The sequence below is a fragment of the Haemaphysalis longicornis genome, unplaced genomic scaffold (assembly GCF_048455015.1).
Source record: "Haemaphysalis longicornis isolate Haplotype H1 unplaced genomic scaffold, Haemaphysalis longicornis Haplotype H1 scaffold_11, whole genome shotgun sequence".
In the NCBI taxonomy this organism is placed as follows: domain Eukaryota; kingdom Metazoa; phylum Arthropoda; class Arachnida; order Ixodida; family Ixodidae; genus Haemaphysalis; species Haemaphysalis longicornis.
Window position 1 is genome coordinate 125,783,939 of NW_027526214.1, and position 23,337 is coordinate 125,807,275.

At 51.9% G+C, this 23,337-nt stretch overlaps 1 pseudogene; it reads left to right on the top strand.

Annotated features, from left to right (window-relative positions):
* The first annotated feature begins 18,902 nt into the window (after positions 1–18,902).
* Positions 18,903–20,392, top strand: LOC144160908 (uncharacterized; annotated as a pseudogene).
* The last annotated feature ends 2,945 nt before the right edge of the window (positions 20,393–23,337 follow it).

A 23,337-nucleotide genomic window follows, 5' to 3' on the forward strand; every position in this document is an offset into this window, starting at 1 on the left:
TCCCGGAAACACGGTAAACGGTAACGTAAACACAGTAACGATATGCTAAAACTGCCTAATGATGTCATGCAGTGACGAAAGCACTGCAGTGTCTTCACTCGTGAAGCAGTGACCTTCCCCGAGGCTCAGTACTGCGAAATGTGGCCTCGTTTTTTGTTTTTCTAACTGGCGAGAGAAATGTTGCCAACAGCGGCTAGTATTTATTTGTTTTTTGACGAAGTAGTTTGAGCTAAATCGATTCCGTGTAGGGCGCCGCGTGCTGTACTCGTCCGCGCCCCGACCGGCGCGATAAAGTGACAACAGCGTATCACCTCGCGCGGCGCAGAGCTCTTCGATGCCGTCGGCGTACTCGCGCTCTCGAAAACCGCTTTCAGTGCGCCGCACAGCTGCCGAAGTCGTTCGACCGCCGCCGCAACGACCAGCCGCGCCAACAGCGTATCGCCCGCGTAGGCTGTACACGCGTTTCGTGTGCTCATCGAGTCGACCGAGAGCCTGCTGCCGCCGTCGCGACCACGAAATCGGTCGCTGTGCCGCATTTGCTTTTTATGTATCGGCAACCCAGAGTTTCTTCAGCTTCTCGCATTACGGAAACCAATTACTCATGCAAGAGTCACGAATTACACTGCTCACTCGCGTGAGGCCGCACATAAAAAGGCCCCGCACGGGGCACCTTGTGTATTCATGGTGACGGTGAGCAGCGACACCGCGGACCCCGAGTTCCCATACATAAGCCGTGTCCAACCGTGGCGAGGTGTTTAAAGGTGAAGGGTAGAAGCCGTAAACGGTGGCCGTCGGAGCTTTGGTCAAGCTCCGGCCGATGGGCTCCCTGCCTGTCTACCAGGCTGGGAGCTCCGGGACCTCTTTGACTACCAGGGTAAGGTCAAAGGAGAAAGTACCCCCGTCTCCCTGCTTTCGAATGTATCATATGGCATTTTCAACCGCCCCCCCCACCCCAAACGTGATCGGCCCCCGAAAAGGGGCCGCACCGAAGTTTCCTTTCCACCACTTCCCAACTTGAGTATTCCGAAACCGAACAACTACTCTCGCTAATTAGTGATGGAATCAGTTGACCAGTTGAACCAGCTTGTTTCAAAGTCAATATTTCTCATCTCCAAATTTCTTGAAGGTGTCATCGGCGAATCATATAAAGCCAAAAAACAAAGAACCGGTGGAATCCTTGCTGAAGTCAGTAGTCAGGATCAGGCCGATAAACTACTTGCACAAACCCGCATCGCCGATCTGGCCATCCGAGTCACGCCCCACCGCCGCCTAAACAGCTCCCAGGGCGTGATTTCCGAATCTGACCTAATCAATGAATCTGAAGCTGACCTGCTGGAGGGCCTTCGTAGTCAGGGCGTAACAGCGGTCTGGCGCATAACCATCCGCAGAGACGATAAGCAAATACCGACAAAGCACCTCATATCCTAACCTTCGACAAGTCGACCATTCCAGAATTCATCAACGCAGGTTACATCCGTTGTTCAGTCCGGCCTTACATCCCGATCCCACGGCGCTGTTTGAAGTGCCAACGTTTCGGGCACGGCAGAAACACCTGTCGCGGCCGACTTACCTGCGCAAACTGCGCCCAGCACGATCACCCGGCCGAAAACTGCAACGTGCAACAACTTCTTTGTGTAAACTGCCAGGGTCCACATGCGGCCTACTTTAGAAAATGCGAAAGGTTTCAATTAGAAAAGAAAATCATTACCATCAAGGTCACTGAAAACATCACTTTCCCAGAGGAGCGGAAGAGGTTCGCCTCTTTCCGTCTGGGGAAGTACGCCGACGCAGCTCGCCGGGGGGGCGGAGTGGCGTCTGGTTTCGGCGGGAACCCAGTACCGCGAGTCAGACTTGGTGCCGCCCCCGCCCCCCCCCCCCCCCCCTGGGTTGCCTATGGCAGCCCAACCCGCCTGCGCACCGCTCGCCGAGCCAGTAGCGGTTGTGGTGGCAACTTCTTCCGTCGAGACCGGTGCCGCTCCCGTCCCTGCCTCCCCGTCCTCCAGTGCGTTGGAGGGTGCCATGGACACCACGGGCCCCGCATCGGCTTCCACCGCCACCGCACCGCCCGTGCCACTTCTGGTGCGCCGGACACCTACGGCGGTGGCGGGTCAAACGAAGGGCCCCCGAAGGGGGGCCAAGTCCGGGGGGCCCAGTTCGACGGGCACAACCAGGGCATCGGACGACGAGATGGACGTCGTGCCGTTCTTGCCTGCAACGCAGCGCAAGGAGCGGCCTCCGACGTCCAAGCCTACAGAAAGGCCCAAAAACCCGAATCCAAAAGTCACAGGCCCGAAAGACGACACATAAACATACACACTCCCGTAGCTCTGACACTAAATAATGGGAAGAGAAAACATAGTTCAATGGAACTGCAGAGGCCTTCTGAGTAATCTTGACTACGTGTATGAGATTCTGCATGCCAATCAGCCATGTGTAATGTATGTCCAGGAAACACATCTGAATTCCAAACACACAAATTTCTTGAATAGTTACCTGGTATACAGAAAGGACAGGGATGGCTGCACGCACTCTTCTGGCGGTGTGGCCATTGTGGCGGATCAAGCAAGGAAAGCAGGACGCAGACATCCGGTTCTCGTGGTGGTCACGGAACCCTCAAGCTCGAGCACGCGAGCGCGGCCGATCTTATTCTTCTGATCGCGCCACGCCCCCTGCCTTCGCTTGTCTCAACCGCCCATTCCACCTTTATTTTCTACACACTCCCCGGCCCGCCAAGAAGTCTAAGGGTTGGCTTCAAGGAAGTAGAACCGTTGAATGGGCCGTCTGATTTCTTGACCAGTTGACAGGCGGAGTACACAGGAGTGGGCGATTCCGTCGCGTCCGGGTGGCAACTTGGCCACACGGCCGAATCTCCAAAACGTTGGGGCGTATCCTTCATCGTGCACTACAACCACGTCTCCAACTGCGAGTTCGTGTAACGGATGTGAGGGCGCTTCGTGAGCGGACCGCAGAAGCAGCAGGTATTCATTCCGCCATCTTTGCCATAGGCGCTTTGTGACGTTCTGTCAGTGCCTCCAGCGGCGTGTCAACTAGGAGCTTTTCGACGATGGCTCGAATGGCCCGTGGTTCTGGGGGAGGCACGTGTTCTGCTTGCCGAGCCAGAAGTGAGCCGGTGTTATGGGATGAGGTCCGTCGGCATCCGTGGTCAGGTACGTCAAGGGCCGGCTGTTTATAACCGCCTCCACTTCACACAACGTGGTGACCAGTTCCTCAGCTGTCAGGGAGTTGCGTCCAAGGGTACGTCTCAGCGTCTCTTTTGTTATCCGGATCACTCGTTCCCACTAACCGCCCCACCACGGTGTGTTCTCTTTGTTTTAATGTCCAAACAATGCGCTGTCCGCTGCAGAAATCTTGGAGTGTGGCGTTGGTGAGGGAGTGGAAGGACTTCGCACAGTGTTTAAAAGCCAGGGCATTATCGGATTATACCGTGGCAGGTATTCCGCGGCGAGCAATGAAGCACCTGTAGGCGAGCAAGAAACTTGACGCTGCCATCCCCGTCAATTCCTGGTGTAGAGCCCGCGTGACGCCGCACGAGAACACGGCGACGTGTTCTCGTGCGTCGTTGGTACGGTCGTTGGTACGGCAGTACAGTACGGTAGTACATTCGTTGGTACGGCAGTATACAGAGGACCGCAGAAGTCGACGCCCACAATAGAGAACGGGCTTATCCGTTATGCGGTCACGTGGTAATGGTGCCGTCGGTGCTGTCTCCGGTGTCAGCCTGCGCCTTCGGCATGGCAAGCACTGGCGGAGGGCTTTGTTCACTGTCTGGCGTCCTCGAATGATCCAACAGCGCTGGCGGATCTCTGTGAGCGTGGCTTGTGTTCCAGCGTGCAACAGGCGCTCGTGGGTTGCCAGAATAAGCAGCCGGGTGAAATCGTTATTTCCGGGCAGAATGATCTGATGTCGCACTTCGAAAGGAGATTGTAAGCATTGTAGTCGTCCCCCCACGCGGATAACGCCAGCGGAGTCCAAAAAGGGCTGTAGACGAAGCAGTCGGGAAGTCCCCAGGATAACGCCAGTGGAGTCCAAAAAGGGCTGTAGACGAAGCAGTCGGGAAGTCCCCACACCAAGCTGGCTGTTTGATGGAGCTTCCTGGTCTTGGGGGAATGCATCGTGCTGTACCTGCAGAATCCAGTACAGTTCAGCTTCTTGGACTTCGTTAGCAACCAGTGGCCCGGTCATCGCCGGACGTTGCGGTAAAGCGTTATTTACGAATCGTCGAACCCAGGCCATCACTCTAAGTAGCCATGAGTAGCGGCTGTAATCTGAAATTTGACATAGCGGTTCCGGTGGCGAAGACCCCACCGGGCAAGATGACGCCAAGGCTGGTGACGGGTTTATTGTTTATTGTTTATTGGGTGGTGCCCACCAACAGCACTAGGCCTTCTTGGGTGGTGCACACGAAAAGGACAGGGCGACACACAGATAAACAAACGGTAAAACATGGAGACTGGTTATGAAGTGCAGGGGTCACAAAGTACATAGTACCACCGCACACGCGCGTGCTCGCAGGCACGCACACGCACTCACACACGTAAACACGCACACATGCGAGCACGCACACACACACACACACACACACACACACACACACACACACACACACACACACACACACACACACACACACACACACACACTCAATTTATACATTTAAGGAATTAAGATTACAGTCAGGTACATTAGCACGCGCTGAGACAGGGCTTGTGACAAGGTATACTACAAAGTACATTGGCATACACGCAAGTTCAGTACAATCTACCGTCGTAACTTACTGGGGAACGTGGATACTGGAAATAAGTACATATAAAGCAAAATTTATATGTATGCACGGCACATACGCTCGTGAGTGCAAACAAAACATACATACACGCATGCCCACGCGGGTGCATGTGAAGGTGAACAAGTGCAGGCAAATGCGCACGTGCATGCATGCACAGACACGTGGGTACACACAGACATAGGTACGTGGGAGTATGTGTACGGCAAACGGTGCAAGTGTAGAAAATGGGAAGGGAACGGAAAACACGAACACGAGATAACTTCTATACCATACTGAATGGGCAACAGCGGCTTCAAATGCATGCATTTTTCACGGCGCATTTAAAAGAGTTAACATTGCCGGAAAAGACGTCCAAAGATGCACGAAAGTCATCATTATACACGCGTTGTACACGGCACAGTGGAGGCAGCATCTCTGAGGTGGTCACATCAAAGCAAAGTTGGGGGCGGAGAGCTCGAATTGGTGCCCTTAGCCGAACAGAGCTCACTAATTTCGGGCTGTCGAATCTGGAGCGGATACACTTGAACAAAAACACTAAATCGCGGTTTGTGCGTCTAGATTGCAGTTCTTCGAGCTTCAGCCGCTTGATGAGATCCTTGTAAGCGTATTTCTCGTGTAGGGTGTAGCGGCGAGAGAAGATGCGCGTGAACCTTTTCTGAACCCTTTCCAAGCGCAAAGACGACGACGCACTCATGCAGTTCCAGACTGCCGATGCAAACTCCAGCTTTGGGAGTACAAGGGCTTTGTACAGAGCAAGGAAACACGAACCTCCTGAGAAGTCCCTTGTTGCACGAGAGATAGCGCCCAAAGTCCGAAGAGATGAGCGTGCGAGGTAGTTAACATGCGGTGTGAATCGTAGTTTAGAATCCATCAGAACGCCCAAATCACGTGTTTCGCTTACTCTTCTTATCGTCAGAGAGTCGAGGTGGTATGGGAAGGTTAAAGGAGAGGTTTTTCGAGTGTATGTAATTGTAACGGTCTTCAATGGATTCAAATCTAAGTAGTTAGTTTTGCACCAGAGGGAGATTGCTTGTACGTCGCGTTGAAGCTGGGCGCAGTCCGCCTGTGATCCCACTGTGCGATAGAGTTTCATGTCGTCTGCAAACTGCAATAGAGATGAATGCTTTATAATTAACTGCACATCATTCACAAATAAGTTAAACAATAAAGGACCGAGAATAGAGCCCTGGGGAACCCCGGACGGTACAGTGAAGCTGCGAGACTTAGCACCAGCGTACTGAACAAAGTTTGTTCTCTGTTTCAGGTAGGTTGCAAACCACTCGCAGAAAGCAGGAGCCAAGCCATAAGCAGACAGTTTGCGAAGGAGCAAATCATGGTTTACGCGGTCGAAGGCCTTGCTGCAGTCGAAGTAGATGGATGGTTGACGTGAAAGTATGTACTTGCTGGCGTCACTCAGTAAGCAGGCAAGGTTTGATTCGACGGACCGGGCAGGTATAAAACCGTGCTGATTACTATGAATGAGGGGCCGGATTTTGGACAAGAGGTAACGGTGTACTACTTTTTCGAAAACTTTTGAGAAAGAACAAAGGAGAGATATTGGTCGATAGTTCCCAGGCACCGACGCATTTCCGGACTTATGGAGAGGAAAAACAACGCCGGGTTTCCAATTTGTCGGAAAGTGCTGCTCTTCAAGCGAGAGACAAAAAATGTGGCAGAGCAACGGCGCGAAAATGGCAGAGCAGCCTTTTACAGTGAAGCATGGGATGTTATCATGGCCTGAGGATTTCTTCGAAGGTAGGCTGCGGATAGCAGCCGTGACATCCTCAACGGTTATGTTGGGCGTGTGTATGACATCACCTATCTGCACGAGCCGAAGCGGGAAGCCGCTGTCGCGTGACGAGGAGTACGCGGACAAGAAGTGTTTTGTGAATATTTCAACAATGCTGGCTGGGTCGGAAACGATGGTGTCGCCATCCTGCAGAGTAATCCGCTCAGGGGCCTTTCTTGTGCGCGTGCTAAAGATCCGCCAGAAGTCGCTCGGGGATCGAGTAAGCGAAGATTCTGTGAAGTCCGAAAAATGTTTTTTGTCGCGAGCGAGCAGCACTTTCACAAGTGAGCGCCGTTCTTTGAAGTTAGTGTTGGCGGACGTGTCGTTTTTAGCTTTCCTTAGTTTGTGGAATCGACGCTTACTGCGCAGCGCGCTGCGGAGTTCTTTGCTGAACAAGAAAGGGAATTGATGAGGGCGCTTAGACTTTTTTGGTATGTGCTCGTTTATTGCTTTTTGGACAATTTTTGTGAGCAGCTGCACCGCTGCGTCTGCATTATGCGATGTGTAGACTGGCTCCCAATTCGTCTCCTGGAGCGTTATGTAGAGGGCATTATAATCGCCACGGGGAAAATCAAAGAATGGGGTCTCCATGCGCCGCTCATAGGCAACCGGTAGTAAAGCCGTGACAGTGAATGGTTCATGCAACGGGTCGACCGGAACAAGGGCTTCTCGAGCGTGTTTAAGGTCTAAGGAGGTCAAGTTGGAGAAGACGATGTCAAGGACATTTCCTGCGGGGTTAGGAGGAAGTGCAGCATATGCCATCCAGCGAATGAGAAAAAGTTAAACAAGTGAGCGGCTTTGGTAGAATTGCCAACATTTTCCCCGGGATTCCACCACCGGCCGGGCACGTTGAAATCACCGAATAAAAGAATGTTGTACTTTCCAGGGTCTATACTGTGAGAAGTCGCGCCTGCATCTCCGTGTACAGTGATGTGCGAACTCGTGACTGCCACTCCATGTGTGTGATACAACGCAGTCACATTTTTCTGTGCCTCAGAACACTCGTGGTCATCACTACGTGCATCGAGTCACGTAGGCCAGACAGGTGTGAAGTGTATGTGTCCGTGTAGTGATGTGTGTCCGTGTAGGATGTGAGAACTCGTGCCTGCCACTCCATGTGCGCGTAATGCAATTGCGGTCTCATGTTCACGGATACTCGAACTGCTTCGCGCCATGCGAACGAGCCTCGAGTCACGTACGCCAAGGCCTCCCGCTTCTCCCCCCCTACCCTTTAAATTGAGCAGATCCTGTGGCCGGGGGCTCACAATGGCTCCGATGAGAGAAGACGTGTAACTTGCTTCAACAAGTATTAAACGCTTTATCTAACCCTCAGCCATGGACCTGCTCACATATGGCGCAGTCGCCCAACGTTACCTGCTGCAGCTTTAAGCGACACGACTGACGAGAAGAGCCTGCTTCATTCTTCAAGCAGTAAGCCCAGCCTCAGCCCGACAAGCCCAGCCTCAGCCCAAGCCGAAGAGCACCGGAGCAGCTCAACTCGCTCAGCAATCAGCCGTCGCTTCCGCCACTCTCAAACATCTTCGCCTGCAGTCTTTACGAATCTGCCCGAGATGCCGTTCATCAATTGGAGCAACGCAACCGCCGATGACATCGCACAAATCACAATGCCGCTCATAAAACAAGAACTTGAACGCCGACAGCTTAACACCGTAGGCAACAAAGAAGAACTTTCCGCCCGTCTACTCGCCGACATTGAAAGTCACCGAGACCAAGATGATTCGCCGGATGCAGCCCAAGACAGCCACACTCCTCCTGCCCAGACTGGATTCCCTCAAATGCCAAGCTTCAGTGAAGATAGCGCTTCTAATTTTCAACCGTTCACCACCTACATGCAGCAATACATGGCGATCATGACGTCTGCAATGGCTTCTCAGGTGAGACCGATTACAGTAAACACTCTTCCTGATCTATCAGCTTCACTGCGAACATTTCACGGAAGTGGTGTTCCATCCGCCGAGAGCTGGCTCGAAGAGCTTGAGAGAACCCAAAAACTAGCGGCATGGGAAGATTCTACACTCCTTGCAATAGCTCAAAGCAAACTGCGCGGAGCAGCCGCAGATTGGCATGAAACGCAGGTTCGGCATATGACAACCTGGCGCATCTAGAAAGCCAGCCTAAAAGAAAGTTCTGGAGAACAGCTTTCACTTATCCAGTGGCAGGAGACCGTGACCGCGAGATTACAGCTAGCCGAGGAAACTCTGCACTCGTATGCATTCGCCAAACTGCGGGTAATTTCTCGATGCCCGGTCAGCCTCACAGACAAAGAAAGGATTGAATATCTAATCCAAGGAATACGCGATGACCAACTGGCAACAGCAATTGCTGTACAGCACCCGAAATCTGTCGATGAGTTCTTGAGCATCGCAATTGAGGTAGACCGTACCATTGAGCACACAAAAGGGACGCGAACGTTCGACAGTCTTCTGCGCAGACCAAAAACGAAGACAAACCAGCCTCGACCTTCCCTCCAAAAGAAAAATCGCAAAAGCAATTGCGCCCGCCACTAAAGCGCATTTCTGAGCTTCCGCCCGCCGAGCAAAATGCACGGTATCAAGAAATTTCTGATAAGTATGGTGCACCAGCCCATAAACCCGGTCAAGACATAAAGAACGCCGTTTGCTTTAAATGCAAGAAGACCGGTCATTTAGCAGCAAAGTGCAGCGAAAGAAGTAAGGATCACCGGAACACAGAGCCAAAAGCGTACGCCACGTACGTACCTGATTCACTTGATGGGTCAAAATTTTTTTGCGCTGTGGTTCCTGCCGTTATACCAGGAATCGGAGAAATTCCAGCCTTCCCGGACAGTGGTTCGTCTATGACGATTATATCGTCGAAACTGCTCACAAAACAAAATGTTTTGCCGTGGACAGGACCACCCGTTCTTGTTGTCGGAGGAGGATCAGTGACGCCTATCGGAACTGTCTGTCTCCGGATAACAGTTGGAGCAATATCAGCTGTAGTAGAAGTGGCCGTTATGACAAATAGCGCGCTTCCACTCATTCTTGGAGAGGACTGGTTCTGCGCTGCTCGAGCTGAGCTCCACGTAAAGCCTCCTCAGCCATCTGAAATCCACCAGCCGAGCACGAAAACCATCATTAAGTGCCGCGACCAGCTTATGCCACGAATGGCCAACGCTGTTATGCTGACAATATCAGCTTTGTCTCACTTTGATGCTCGAGATGCCAAGGCCGATGCACTTCAACTAACCCATGAGCCCGACGAAAATGAGCCATTATGGAGCAAACCAGCCAAAGCAGCTGCGTCTGAAGTGAACCCAGCCCCCACAATAAGCTGCGCTGTAACAAAGCTCTGCAGCCCAGAAGCCCCTCTTTCCCCTTCCAGTTCCGGTGACGACGACTTCACTAATATCATTCTCGGAAAACAGCTAGTTCCTGAACAACATGATGCTGTCAAACGCGTTGTTGAAAAACACGCTGACCTTTTCACACGGAGTCCGGATGACTTTGGACTCTACGAAGGAATTGAACATGAAGTTAAGTTAAAGCCCGATGCCCAGCCATACGCACGACAACCTTACCGATACACAGCCTCGGACCGAATATTTCTAGAAAACCAGACAGCAACTTTACTGTCGAAAGACATCATCCGCCCGACCTCTGGACCGTGGGGATTTCCAGCTCTTGTCGTGACACAGGGTGACAAAAAGCGGCTATGTGTGAATTATATGGCCCTCAACCAGATGACAGTCCGTGTCCTCCAGCCGCTTCCGCGAGCAGACGACATTTTTGATGACATTGGTGGAGCCTCTTTGTTTGCCGTATTGGATTTATGCTGTGCGTATTGGGAAATTAAAGTAAAAGAAGAGGATCAAGACAAGACAACCTTCATCACTCATCAAGGCACTTTCAAGTGGACACGAATGCCCTTCGGACTAAAGAACGCACCTGCCACTTTCCAAAAGGCAATGCATAAAATATTTTCCCAACTCAAACCCCGAGATTCGAAATCTGGTGTGCGTACATACCTCGATGACGTCATCATCTTTGCGAACTCGTTGGAAGAATTTCTCGACCTTCTCGATGAGACTCTGACCCTTTTGCAACAAGGAGGCCTTAAGGCTTCATTGAAAAAGTGCAAGTTTGCTGTTCCTTCAGTAAAAGTTCTGGGATTTTTGATTTCACAAAACGGGAAGCAGCCAGATCCCGCAAAGATTGAAGCCATATTGCGCATCCCTACTCCGAGAACGCCGAAGCAGCTACTATCTTGGGTGCAAACCGCAAACTTTTACAGGCGTTTCATTCCTGGCTTTTCTAAGATTTGCGCGCCACTTCAAGCTGCAATGCGGAGTGCCGACTTCAAATGGACACCTGAGTGTGAGGAATCATTTCAGACCATCCGTTCGGCCCTTACATCAGCACCCATACTGGGCCACTTTGATCGCGATGCGCCCACAACAGTGGCCACGGATGCTTCTGCAACAGCTTTTGGAGCGGTGTTGACACAAAAACAAGCCGGAAAAGAAGTCGTGCTTGAATACGCCAGCCGATCACTGACGGAATCTGAAGGAAAGCTACACAGCAACGTTTGGGAAGCATTGGCTGTGCATTGGGCTATTGCAGGGAAATTTCGCCATTACCTGCTTGGTAGGAAATTTCACCTGCTCACTGATAATTGGTCGGTCGCCTGCTTGACCAGAAACTTGAAGCCGACTCGCCGATTCACTGGAATATTGCTGGATTTGGCGGAATTTGAGTTCTCTGTTGAGCACCGCCCTGGACGTCAAAATTACGTTGCTGACATGCTTTCTCTGCATTCATGTGCAGCGCTATCTCAGACGCATGAATTCACGGCCATGCAAAATGCGGACGACTTCTGCAAGAGCACCAAGCAGAAAGTGTGTGCTGAACCTAACTCAGCAGGACCGTTTGTCATAATCAATGACATCCTCTATCGGGTAACTTCAGAGGGGCATCACTGTCCTGTTGTGCCAGCAAAGATTCAACAAAGCGTTTTGGAGCTCACGCACGACGCAAGTGGGCACATGGATATCAAACGCACGATGGACAAACTGCAAGGACGGTTTTGGTGGTCGAATATGTTATCAACCGTTACAAGCTACGTGCAGGCATGCCAACGTTGCCAGGAAGACAACAGACCAACCAGCCGGAACGTCGGCAAGATGGAATTCATGCCTACTACTGACGTACCATTCAGTTCGATCGCTATGGACCACAGAACAATGCCATCCAGCGACAAACAGAGCTACATTCTGTGGGATATACGAGGGGTTCCTCGGGGGCCTTGCCAGCTCTCTGGGGTAGGCCCCCGCTAGCTCCCGGCGTGTCAACCACGCGGGCTCCCATGGCTACGGCAGCCCAGCGAGGTTCGCCGATACGAGAACACAGTAGACAGTAGTGCCGAAGCACAGCCGTTTATTTGGGGAATCCCAAAGCATGCGAGCACAAGGCTCGACGGCGTTCACGAATCACGCCGTCCGGGTCGTGACCGCGAACGGGAGGTGGGCACTCACGGCGCGCGACAAACAAAGCTCCCACCTGAGACACAAGTATCCATCACCGCCGCCATGTTCCGCCGATCTCGTCCCGACCGGGTCTCCGACGAGACTGTCCCTTCTCCCGTGCGCGCACGCTCGCGCCGCCCGCGCCCGCGCGCCTATCCGCGCACACATCGGTGGCGCCATCTCTCGGGGGACGCTGACGAACCAGCGGAGCGCCGGACCGGTTCCAGCAGTTCCAGCGCACAAGCGTCTCTCCCGAAGCGCGCGCTGGCTCGGGATCGCAGGTCGCGGTTCTCCACGATTCCCACACTCCTCCCCCCTAAAACTGGACGCCACTTGAGCTCGAGTGACGCCACGGTGCACCACACTCGTCACGTCTCAAGTCAGCAAAACAGCCACCGAATGCCACTCCACACCAAAGTTCACCACACGATGCCGCCGTAGCGATGCTCGCCTCACAAACCCGCAAACACATTGCAAAGGTTCCAAGTCTCTCGCGGTTGGGCAGCACAGCAGGTTGGCAGGCCCGGGGGTAGCTGCAGCCGCAGCCGACGAACGCCGGGGTCGCGCCATGATGCGACCCCCACTCCCAGCTCGAGGCGGCAACAGGAACGGCCGCGCCCACTGCGGCTGCCCGAAGGCTCGCGCCGCTCGCGTAGGCGCCAGACACCGCCGCCTCCTGGGTTCCGTGGCCGCTTCGGCCGCAGGTCCTCCCGAATGGTTGGCTGCCGCCCGGCAGGCCGGAGCAGCAACTGGAGTAGCAGCTCCACGAACCGCGCTCGGCCCCGCCGGTGGTTCAGCAGGCCATCCTCGCTGTCCGTGGCAGTGGTGACTGGCGTGGCTCCCGGTGGTATCCGTATGCTGCAGGTCTCGCTCTCACCGTCCAGTTTAAACGATTCCCGAACTTGAAGTGGGGAGCAGCGGGACTCCGCAATCTCCTGTGACTTGGCGGAAACCTTATCGACGATCTCACCAAATAGGGTAACAAAGATGCCCGAGGGGACGCCTCCTTGCACGTTCGCTTGCTCGCGGAATCACGAGTCCGGCAACTGTGCTCCAGCCGCCACCCCCGCCTGGAGGCAGCTCGCCTGACTATTACGGGTTGTCGGCATCGAAACGCCCGTCCGAGCTATTTCGGCCTGGTGCGTTGGTCGGCAAAGCAGCGTCAGCATCAAGCAGGCGGGCTCCTGCAACTCACTCGCAGCAATACAAGCTGCCGTAGAGCCAGCGCCAACCGCAATACCAGCGGCTTACGGGCGCACATCACCGGTATAGGTCGCCTGAGAGTCCGTCACTTACTAAGACTGGCGATCTCTCGCGACCAACGAGCCCGCTGCCGACCCGCGCGAAGCTCTTACTGCCTAAACGCAATCTCAAGCGGAGACTTCACGGCATCGAGACGCACGCACTCCGGAAGCACGGAGACAACGGTCCTATTGCTCCCGCTTCCCCCCGCAGCGAGAGGAGACTGATTCTTCAGCGATCCCCCTCGCTCTTTGTCAGGCGTCAAATCGGCAAACACTCCGCCTCGGACTCGAAGCGCAGTAGCGGCGGGCTCATCGTGCGGCTTGCGAACTCCCAAACACCGCACCCTCGCTCGGTAGTGTCCGCCGCGCCTGGGGGAAACTTCAACCGGCGCCGCCGGCGCGACTGCGCGGGGACGGCGCTACGAGGAAGGCGACCCGCCGCCATGTTGGAACAAGGCCTACGCACCTCCCGTCTCGCAAGCGGGCCGCGACTGCGGTGCTCGGAGGTATCCTACTGACTCACCGCCTGGTGCGTGTAGGAAGGTTTACGCATTTGCCGTCACGGCTGTATCGGGCATCATAACTGTCTGCCTGCAACCGACTGGCGCGAGGCGTTTCGTCCGAAGTCTTCCGGACAAAGGGTAGCGGGCTACGACTGCAGCAACGCATTTCTCGGAGAGCTAGCAACCTCGAATTCGTCCGAATACGAGACCCACGTTCGGGCGCCATGTGGGATATACGGGGGGTTCCTCGGGGACCTTGCCAGTCCTGGCGTAAGGCCCCCACGCTAGCTCCCGGCGTGTCAACCACGCGGGCTCCCATGGCTACGGCAGCCCAGCGAGGTTCGCCGATACGAGAACACAGTAGACAGTAGTGCCGAAGCACAGCCGTTTATTTGGGGAATCCCAAAGCATGCGAGCACAAGGCTCGACGGCGTTCACGAATCACGCCGTCCGGGTCGTGACCGCGAACGGGAGGTGGGCACTCACGGCGCGCGACAAACAAAGCTCCCACCTGAGACACAAGTATCCATCACCGCCGCCATGTTCCGCCGATCTCGTCCCGACCGGGTCTCCGACGAGACTGTCCCTTCTCCCGTGCGCGCACGCTCGCGCCGCCCGCGCCCGCGCGCCTATCCCCGCACACATCGGTGGCGCCATCTCTCGGGGGACGCCGACGAACCAGCGGAGCGCCGGACCGGTTCCAGCAGTTCCAGCGCACAAGCGTCTCTCCCGAAGCGCGCGCTGGCTCGGGATCGCAGGTCGCGGTTCTCCACGATTCCCACAATTCTGAATGTAACTGACTTCGCCACACGGTACATTGTTCCAAAACCCGTACCGAATACGTCCACGAAGGAAGTAATCAGGCACCTTCACTCTGTTTTTCATAGATTCGGAACTCCAAGTGATTGCCTCTCTGACCACGGAAAAGCCTTTGACTCCAAAGAATTCAAGAACTTCATGAGAATGCACGGAGTCACGGTACACTATTCAGTGGCATACAGGGCCGCAAGTAACGGACTTGTTGAGCGAAGCAATGGCACCCTCGTCACCGTTTTACGTAAAATGTGCAACCATGACCAGTCACAGTGGACAAAAAAGCTCGACGAAGCCGCTTTTGCCGTGAACACCAGCCTGAACTCCAGCACTGGATTCTCCCCCTTTGAGTTAATGTACGGATATACGCCAAATCTACCATACCAGACCATCCACGCATCAAAGCCCACTTCTGTGCAAGAGCGCCTTTTGGCACTGCAATCCCAGCTAGCCGAAGCAGCCAGCAACACGGAAAACGCCCAGCAAGCGTGCAAAGCGTACTATGGTCGGGCGCACAGAGATCACTCCTACAAGGTTGGAGACTTTGTTTGGGTGCGCCGCCAGCAGCCTCTTCCGCATGTGTCAGAGAAATTGGCTCCGAGGTTCAAGGGAGTCTATCAGATCCTCGAAAAGAAGACCCCGGTTACTTACCTCGTGACTCAAGTCGGCTGGAATTCGGGAACCCCTGACTCCAGAGTGGTGCATGTGAGCCAGATCAAGCTATTTAGACACCTTACATCGACCCTAATTGATTGATTTTAGGGTTTAACGCGCCGACGCAACGCAGGCGATGAGGCGCGCTGTAGTGGAGGGCTCCGGATTAATTTTGACCACCTGGGGATCTTTAACGTGCGCCGAAATCTCGTTCACACGGACGTTTTTGCTTTTCGCCTCCATCAGAAAAGCGGCCGCCGCGGCCGGTTACATCGACCCTATTCTTGCGTCATCTGAAGCTTGACCTCAATGTTAGCAGACTGTTGTTCAGTTTTCACGTCACCAAAGGGACTTGGTCATTTTGGCTAGGGTGGGATGTGAGAAGTCACGCCTGCATCTCCGTGTACAGTGATGTGCGAACTCGTGACTGCCACTCCATGTGTGTGATACAACGCAGTCACATATTTCTGTGCCTCAGAACACTCGCGGTCATCACTACGTGCATCGAGTCACGTAGGCCAGACAGGTGTGAAGTGTATGTGTCCGTGTAGTGATGTGTGTCCGTGTGGGATGTGAGAACTCGTGCCTGCCACTCCATGTGCGCGTAATGCAATTGCGGTCTCATGTTCACGGATACTCGAACTGCTTCGCGCCATGCGAACGAGCCTCGAGTCACGTACGCCAAGGCCTCCCCCTTCTCCCCCCTACCCTTTAAATTCAGCAGATCCTGTGGCCGGGGATTCACATTGGCTCCGATGAGAGAAGACGTGTAACTTGCTTCAACAAGTATTAAACGCTTTATCTAACCCTCAGCCATGGACCTGCTCACAATACTTTCTGAGAGGTTCTGAAAAACGGACGCGAATGCGGGGAAGTCTAGAGTTGGATGCATATAATACACGCCGATGAGCAGGTTTTTTCCGCGGTTTGTCTTTGTTTCGACCCAAACGCATTCATTTCCCAATTCGAGATCAGCTTGGCGAAACGCAACCATAGACTTTCGCAGGGCGATTAAAGCTCCTCCACCGTACTTTTGTCCGGTGCGTTCGTAGTCTCTGTCATGGCGAAAGACAGCGTACTCGTCCGGGAAGCAATCTGTAGAAGCAATTTGGTCTGAGAGCCACGTCTCAGTAATGCAGTATACGTCATGATCGAAGAGAACCACATTATCAAAGAACTGTTGCGCTTTTGTCCGTAGGCCTCGTGTGTTTTGGTAGTAAAAAGAAATACTCATGGGACGTTTACTTCGGAGGGCTTTAGCGCACGGTCTTCCCTCAGGGTGCCGTCAAATTGTCAAAATAAGCACCCGCTCGGCCACACTGACGACTTATTCACAAGATCAAAACACGCATCGCTTACCGCAACATGAAAGGAGGCGTAGCTCGGGTGCTTGGTTTTCAGACGCGTGCACACGACGCTGCCATCTTTACAAACATCCGTGACGAGTTTCAGCACGGTTGGAACTGAGGTGTCGGGGTGAAGATGGGACACAAACAAGGCTTTCTTGAGGGGCTGGCGGGGCAGGGTCTGAAGGTCGCTGTTTTCGTTTGCCCCAACGGAAGCCTCGGGGAAGCGGTTGCGGGGTTGCCTTTTGTTGAGGCCGCCGGGGCGAAGAGGGCTCCACGCGGGAGGGGGGCCGTTCAAGCAACTCGATATGGGCGACTGGCTGGTGGGTGAGGAGGCCGGGACAGAGCTGCTGAGGGGGCTTTGTGTGGCAGGAGCGTCAAGCACTGCGGAGGGCTTTCGCGGTGACCCGCGGCGGCGGAGCTCCTCGCGCAAGACACGCACCTCACTCTGAAGACACGCAATTGCGGCCGCCTGTATTTCCGATGCCTTCGTGGTTTCGCTTCGAAGGCGGGCGTGCTCCTCCCGTAGCTGGCTGAGCTCGTCCGTTAAAAATGAGATGCCTTCCACGGCGTTGATGAGCAGGTCATTCATCTTGCTCAGTTGCCTACCAACATCGCCGGGGTAGGGAAAGAATGCGTTGTGGTCGAGAGCAACGTTTTCTGCCGCCGGTCCGGTGTTCTCGTCGGGCTTGACGGGTGGTGCCGCTTTCCAACAAGCGTTGCAAAGGAAAGGAAGATCGCCAGCGCGAAGAAGTTGGAGATCCTCGTAGGGCCAGGCAATGCACTTTGTGTGCGCGCACTTGCCACACGAAGCACAGCGAAAAGAGTGCTGCTTGGCTGTGACACGTTGCGAGCAGGCGACACAGTTGGCTCGACCCGCCATCTTGGCGGCTTTGATGCAGCGGCCGTCGGCAGTGCACGATTTCACAAGGGGCGAAAAGGAATAGAAGCAGCGATGGCGGAAGGGGAAATCTCGGCCTGATCGTATAGTCTTTGACCTGATATTCTGTGTGAGGGTGAAGAAGAGCAAAAAATCAAATCGCGCGCCGCAAACCGCAAAGGGTTCGCACAACATCCAACAGATGGCGACGAATGTACTGGCCAGTAGGAAGACACGCAGTGAAGCATCCCCCTCGCGAGGGGCACGATCAAATGCAGAGCATTTCCGGGGGCGCACGACGTTAAGTAGTTTGCGTTACGTTAATGTCGTTGCACTTGTGGCAACTGCTGACGAGAGAGCGCTCGTTAGCAGTAATTTGAATCAGTCAACGATATAAGGCGCGTTAGAGGCGTCCCATTTAGTGTCGGCTTTGTGGCGCAGTGGGTAGAGCACCATGTACATTGCGCTCCGCCCGCAGGGTCGAGGGATCGAAACCTGGCGCCGGATAGTATTTTCTTTTATATATTGTAGGGGGAGGGGTGAGGACAACGACGGTGCGGACTACGACGGGACAACGCGGGTGACATCGTGAGTTACTGTGAAATGCTCTGCATTTAAAAAGCTATGCGGGGGAAGCAGTTACAATGCCTGACCGATCGTGATACGGCCCCGGCACCAGCATCGTGTGATTCACCGGACGCGGCTTCCGGAATGCTCGCCGCGAGCCAGCTTGTAATTGAAAACCAATCCTCCGGCGAAAGCGCTCTGGCGCGACGGGCAATCCATATTTCATCACCGAATGTAGCTCGCAGTCTAATTAAATGACATGATGTAAAAACAGCGCGGTAGGACAAAATACACGAGGAAAGGAACCAGATAGGACGAGCGTTGACTATCAACTGAAAAGTTTATTTGACTGGAAAGACATATATACAAAAACACAATTGAAACGACGCATGCGCTAACATCTTTGCCAAACCAACACTAATAGCGAAAAAAAGGACAGAAACTAGTTTGCTCCTTCATAATGTCAACCACAAGCAAGATAAGCAACTTCTTTATCATGTAAAGTAACTGATGCCTTACTAATGCACTCGTCACCAAGCCTGTTTATACAGAACGCCTGTATTATTTCGCGCATTAGCTGATTAGAATGACGGAACAGTAGGACCGTTTTTTCAAATTGGGACTGACATGAGCGGGTAGGACACAAACGACAGTGATCAGACAAATGAGATGTAGGTGTGCCTTTCAAAGAATTGAAGTGCTCTCTCAAACGGACATTTACACAACGGCCCGTTTGGCCAACTTAAGCATGACCACAAGATAAAGATATTTTATGTACCTTTGTGGGCTTGGCAGTGGGCTTGGCAGCACCGTGTTCGGCCGGTTGCTCATGCATTTCTGCTTTTTCGTCCAGATCGCCCTGCTGCGGGTGGATTCCGTCGTCGGCCCAGCGGAACTTTTTCCACCGCAAGGAAGCATCGTCGCGCCTGCGCCGGACAGCCCCGACAACGGAGCACCGTCATGGAAAGCAGCTCCTCAAGTGCTGCTCCCCTACCATGTTGTCAACAGTGTGACGCCAGTGGACACTCTTGAGCTTCAGCATAAAACCCGGAGCCATCTTCAGCAGCCTTTCAGTGGGCTTGGTAGCACCGTGTTCGGCCGGTTGTTCATGCATTTCTGCTTTTTCGTCCAGGTGGGTGACAAACATTCTGTCTGCTCTATTAGAGACGATTCGCTCACTTTAGTAGTGCTGCCAAGCCCACAGAGCTTCTTTCTTCATTGTGTGATTGTTTGCTTGTCATTAGGCTACTGCTGTTGACATCAGGTGACGTGGAGTTAAACCCTGGACCCCGCTCAGACTCAGATTCTAGTTCCGGAGCCGCCTTAAACAGCCAGCTTCTCAAGAAAATCCTAAAGGAACAAACGAAGACCAATAAAACACTCACTGCTCTTTCCGAAAACTTGAAACAAGTAGAAACAACGGTACAGGAAAGATTAACCGCCATAGAAAAAGAGTTAGCTCGCCTACAACAATGCGAGGATAGACTCGCCGAGCATGAGGTAATGACCGTAGAAACAAATAAACTGGTGCGAGAGTTATCGGTTCAGGTTGAAGACTTGGAAAACAGGAGCCGCCGGAATAACATATTAATCTATGGCTTGAAAAAGGGTGATGACGAACAAAATGCAGATTTACAAGAGCGGGTTGTTAAGGGCATTTTTAAAGATATCCTCAAGGTCAATGTTACATCTGTAGAACGTATGCACCGAATCGGCAGGAAAAAACAAAATCGAGAGCGGCCAGTAATTCTTAAGCTGTACAATTTCTCCGAAAAAAATGTTAGTCCTTCGTAATTGCGGCAAACTGAAGGGAACAACAATATCGATATCTGAAGACTATTCCGCACGAGTTCGGGACTTGCGCAAAAAACTATGGCAATCAGCAAAGGAAGATCGGGACAATGGTGGCAAGGTCACTCTTGTATTCGATAAACTGAAGATAGATGACGACTTGTATGTATGGGATGAACAAAAAAATGCAAGAGTTTCCCTGAGAAGGGCACGTCACGATAGTCCCGCGAAAAACAACGCGTGACACGCTAAAGCCACTACACCGTTTTCCTTGTTATGTTTCAATGCCCGTAGCATTGTTAACAAAACTGCTAAACTAGAAGAATTGTTATTTTCGTACACTCCTGATATTGTCGTGATAACTGAAACGGGGCTACACCCAGACATACTTGATTTTGAAATTGTTCCTGCGTCATATTGCCTACTTCGGTCAGATCGTGACGGTCGCGGGGGCGGGGTTGCCATTGCAATAAAACGCGGCTTGCAATATCGTAGAGAAAAGGGTATCGCGAATCATGAAAGCGTTTGGTGCACAATATTTGCTCGCGATGCTCCAGCCAGTACTGATCGGTGGCATCTACAGAAAGCCAAATGCGTCTGATGATTACCTTTTACAAGTGCGTGACTATCTGGTTGATAAGGTTACCCCCCGTACCCAATTAATACTTACTGGAGATTTAAATCTCGCTATTGACTGGACAAACTTTAGAAGTACTAGAAATACCACCAACAGCGAGCTATTATACAATTTAATGTTCAATTTTTCATTGGCCCAGTTGGTCCAGGAACCAACCCGTATTCAAGGAAATACTTGCTCCATACTAGACCTAGCTTTTATTTCTGATAACCTATCCGGTAAAGCCACTGTAGAAGATGGAATATCTGACCACAAAATGTTAATCATAACTTTTAACCTTGATGGCTTAAATCCCAAACCCGATGGCACAAATTCACGGATAGCCGTGAAAGACTACACCAGAGCTAATGATGTTTGTGTTATTGATTACCTCGACACAGCACTAGAGACGTTTTCTCTAGAGGAATGTGAGGGTGTTAATGGTATGTGGATTCAACTGAAAAAAATAATTACGTACTGTGAACAAAACTTTATCCCAACGAAACTAAAACGCACACGAAGAAAAACACCATGGATCAACCGCCGTGTTACTCACCTTAAAAGAAGGATGCAGAAATCGCAATAACAAGAGGAACCCAGTCATTTTAAGTGAACTTGCATCTCAGCTTAAGGCGGAAATTAGAAGTGCAAGGCAAGCTTTTTTTCACATACGTTATCTCACTTCATGATGCATCACCCACAAAAATTTTGGCGTTACTTGGCACGGCCTAAAAACCCAACAACCGAAGTAGAAATTGAGGGTACTGTTGTAAACGACGCGCAGGCAGTTTCCAATGCTTTCAATAGATATTTTCAGTTGGTATTTACGCGCACATGCGCACCGAGCTGCCCTGTTGCTCCGGTGCATCCTTTTTCAATGCCCGATGTCCTTATCACTACGGAAGGTATTCTTAACCTGCTGTTACAAATCGATGTTAAGAAATCAGTGGGTCCTGATAATATTTCAAATGTTTTCCTTCGGCGCTACGCAGAGCAGCTATGTCCCTTTCTTGAAGCAATTTTTAAAGATTCCCTACTAACAGCTTCTTTACTTGCAGACTGGTTGTGTGCAAAAGTAATTCCTCTGATTCTTTGGAAGTTTTTTTCCGGAGTACCGCAAGGTTCCGTTTTAGGGCCCATCTTGTTCCTAATATATGTCAATGATATCTATATGTGCCTTGAGCTTAACGTTAAAATGAGACTTCGCTGATGACTGCGTGATCTACACCACTATCCGCACTACTGATGACCAGCTTAGACTTAACACCACACTAGCTAATATTGCATGTTGGTGCCTTCAATGGGGAATTGAAATTAACGTGTCGAAAACAGCTTGCCTTAGCATAACTCGCAAAAAAACAATCCAGCATTTTAATTACAATTTGGTTGGCACAAACAAATTGTTGGCACAAACCACCTTCTTTAGCTTTTAGTTTCAAAGAACAGGTCAAAAAGCTAAAAGAAGCTGGTTTTCCAACTAGTGCGCTGGCGTCAGCATGCAGTAAGCTTGTAAGAACGGTAAAAGGCTGCGACAAGCATAGCGCACAAAAAGAAGTAGATCAACAAAAAAAAGTTCGCGGTAGTTCCGTACATCCACCGTATCACTCAAAGATTAAAAAAGGTTGCTTCCAGATATGGGGTGCAGGTTGCCATATCAGCACCAAATAAACTAGGTAAAGTCTGTGCCATAGTAGACAGGAAGAAACGAGACACAAATTCAGATAGTCCACACAGTTTTACTGTCAACCGCAAGAACAAGTACATACCGTGCAGTGTTGGTGTTGTATATACCTTTGTCATGTGGTCATGCTTACGTTGGCCAAACGGGCCGTTGTGTAAATGTGCGTTTGAGAGAGCACTTCAATTCAATGAAAGGCACACCTACATCTCATTTGTCTGATAACTGTCGTTTGTGTCCTACGCGCTCATGTCAGCCCCAATTTGAAAAAACGGTCCTAATGTTTCGTCATTCTAATCAACTAAAGCGCGAAATAATAGAGGCGTTCTATATAAAAAAGCTTGGTGACGAGTGCATTAGTAAGGCATTAGTTACTTTACATAATAAACAAGTGGCTTATCTTGCTTGTGGTTGACATTATGAAGGAGCAAACTAGTTTCCCACTTTTTTTCGCCATCAGTGTTGGTTTGGCAAACATGTTAGCGCATGCGTCGTTTCAATTGTTTTTTATGTATATATGTCTTTCCAGTCAAATAAACTTTTCAGTTGATAGTCAACGCTCGTCCTATCTCGTTCCTTTCCTCGTGTATTTTGTCCTACCGCGCTGTTTTTACATCATGTCGACCTACCAACTCGCCCAACTTTCCATCCTGCTCCTAATTAAATGAATTACTTTTGGCTTTCTTGAAGTGTATACTTTTTCTTCAAGCTCATAACCAGGGGCAAAATGCTTCCCACTTGAGAACCATTGAAGGAAGGAGGCGCGTGCTGCTGATCAGGGAAATTTAAGAAGTACCCGCTCGCTCTTTCAGCCTGTGTTATTAGCGCGGCAGTGCGATAGCGCTGCACAGTAAGGCGGCGTGGCGCTGGAAATTTTTCGAGAGCGGGGAGGCGATCCACTAGTGATACGATATCGATACTGCTGATGACAATGCCGAAATTGATGCTATTGTTTCGATGCTATTGTATCGGAACCGCGGACAGTATGACCCAGCAGCAGTTCTCGTGTATCCCTTTGAAGTTAAAATAAAGTACCTTGCGAATGGACTCGCCATGGCGAAACCTGGAGGCGCAGCAAGATATACCCTGATCCGTCACCAAACCCGCGTTCCGAGTATATTTTCTGGTACACTGCGAGAAGGCGGTACA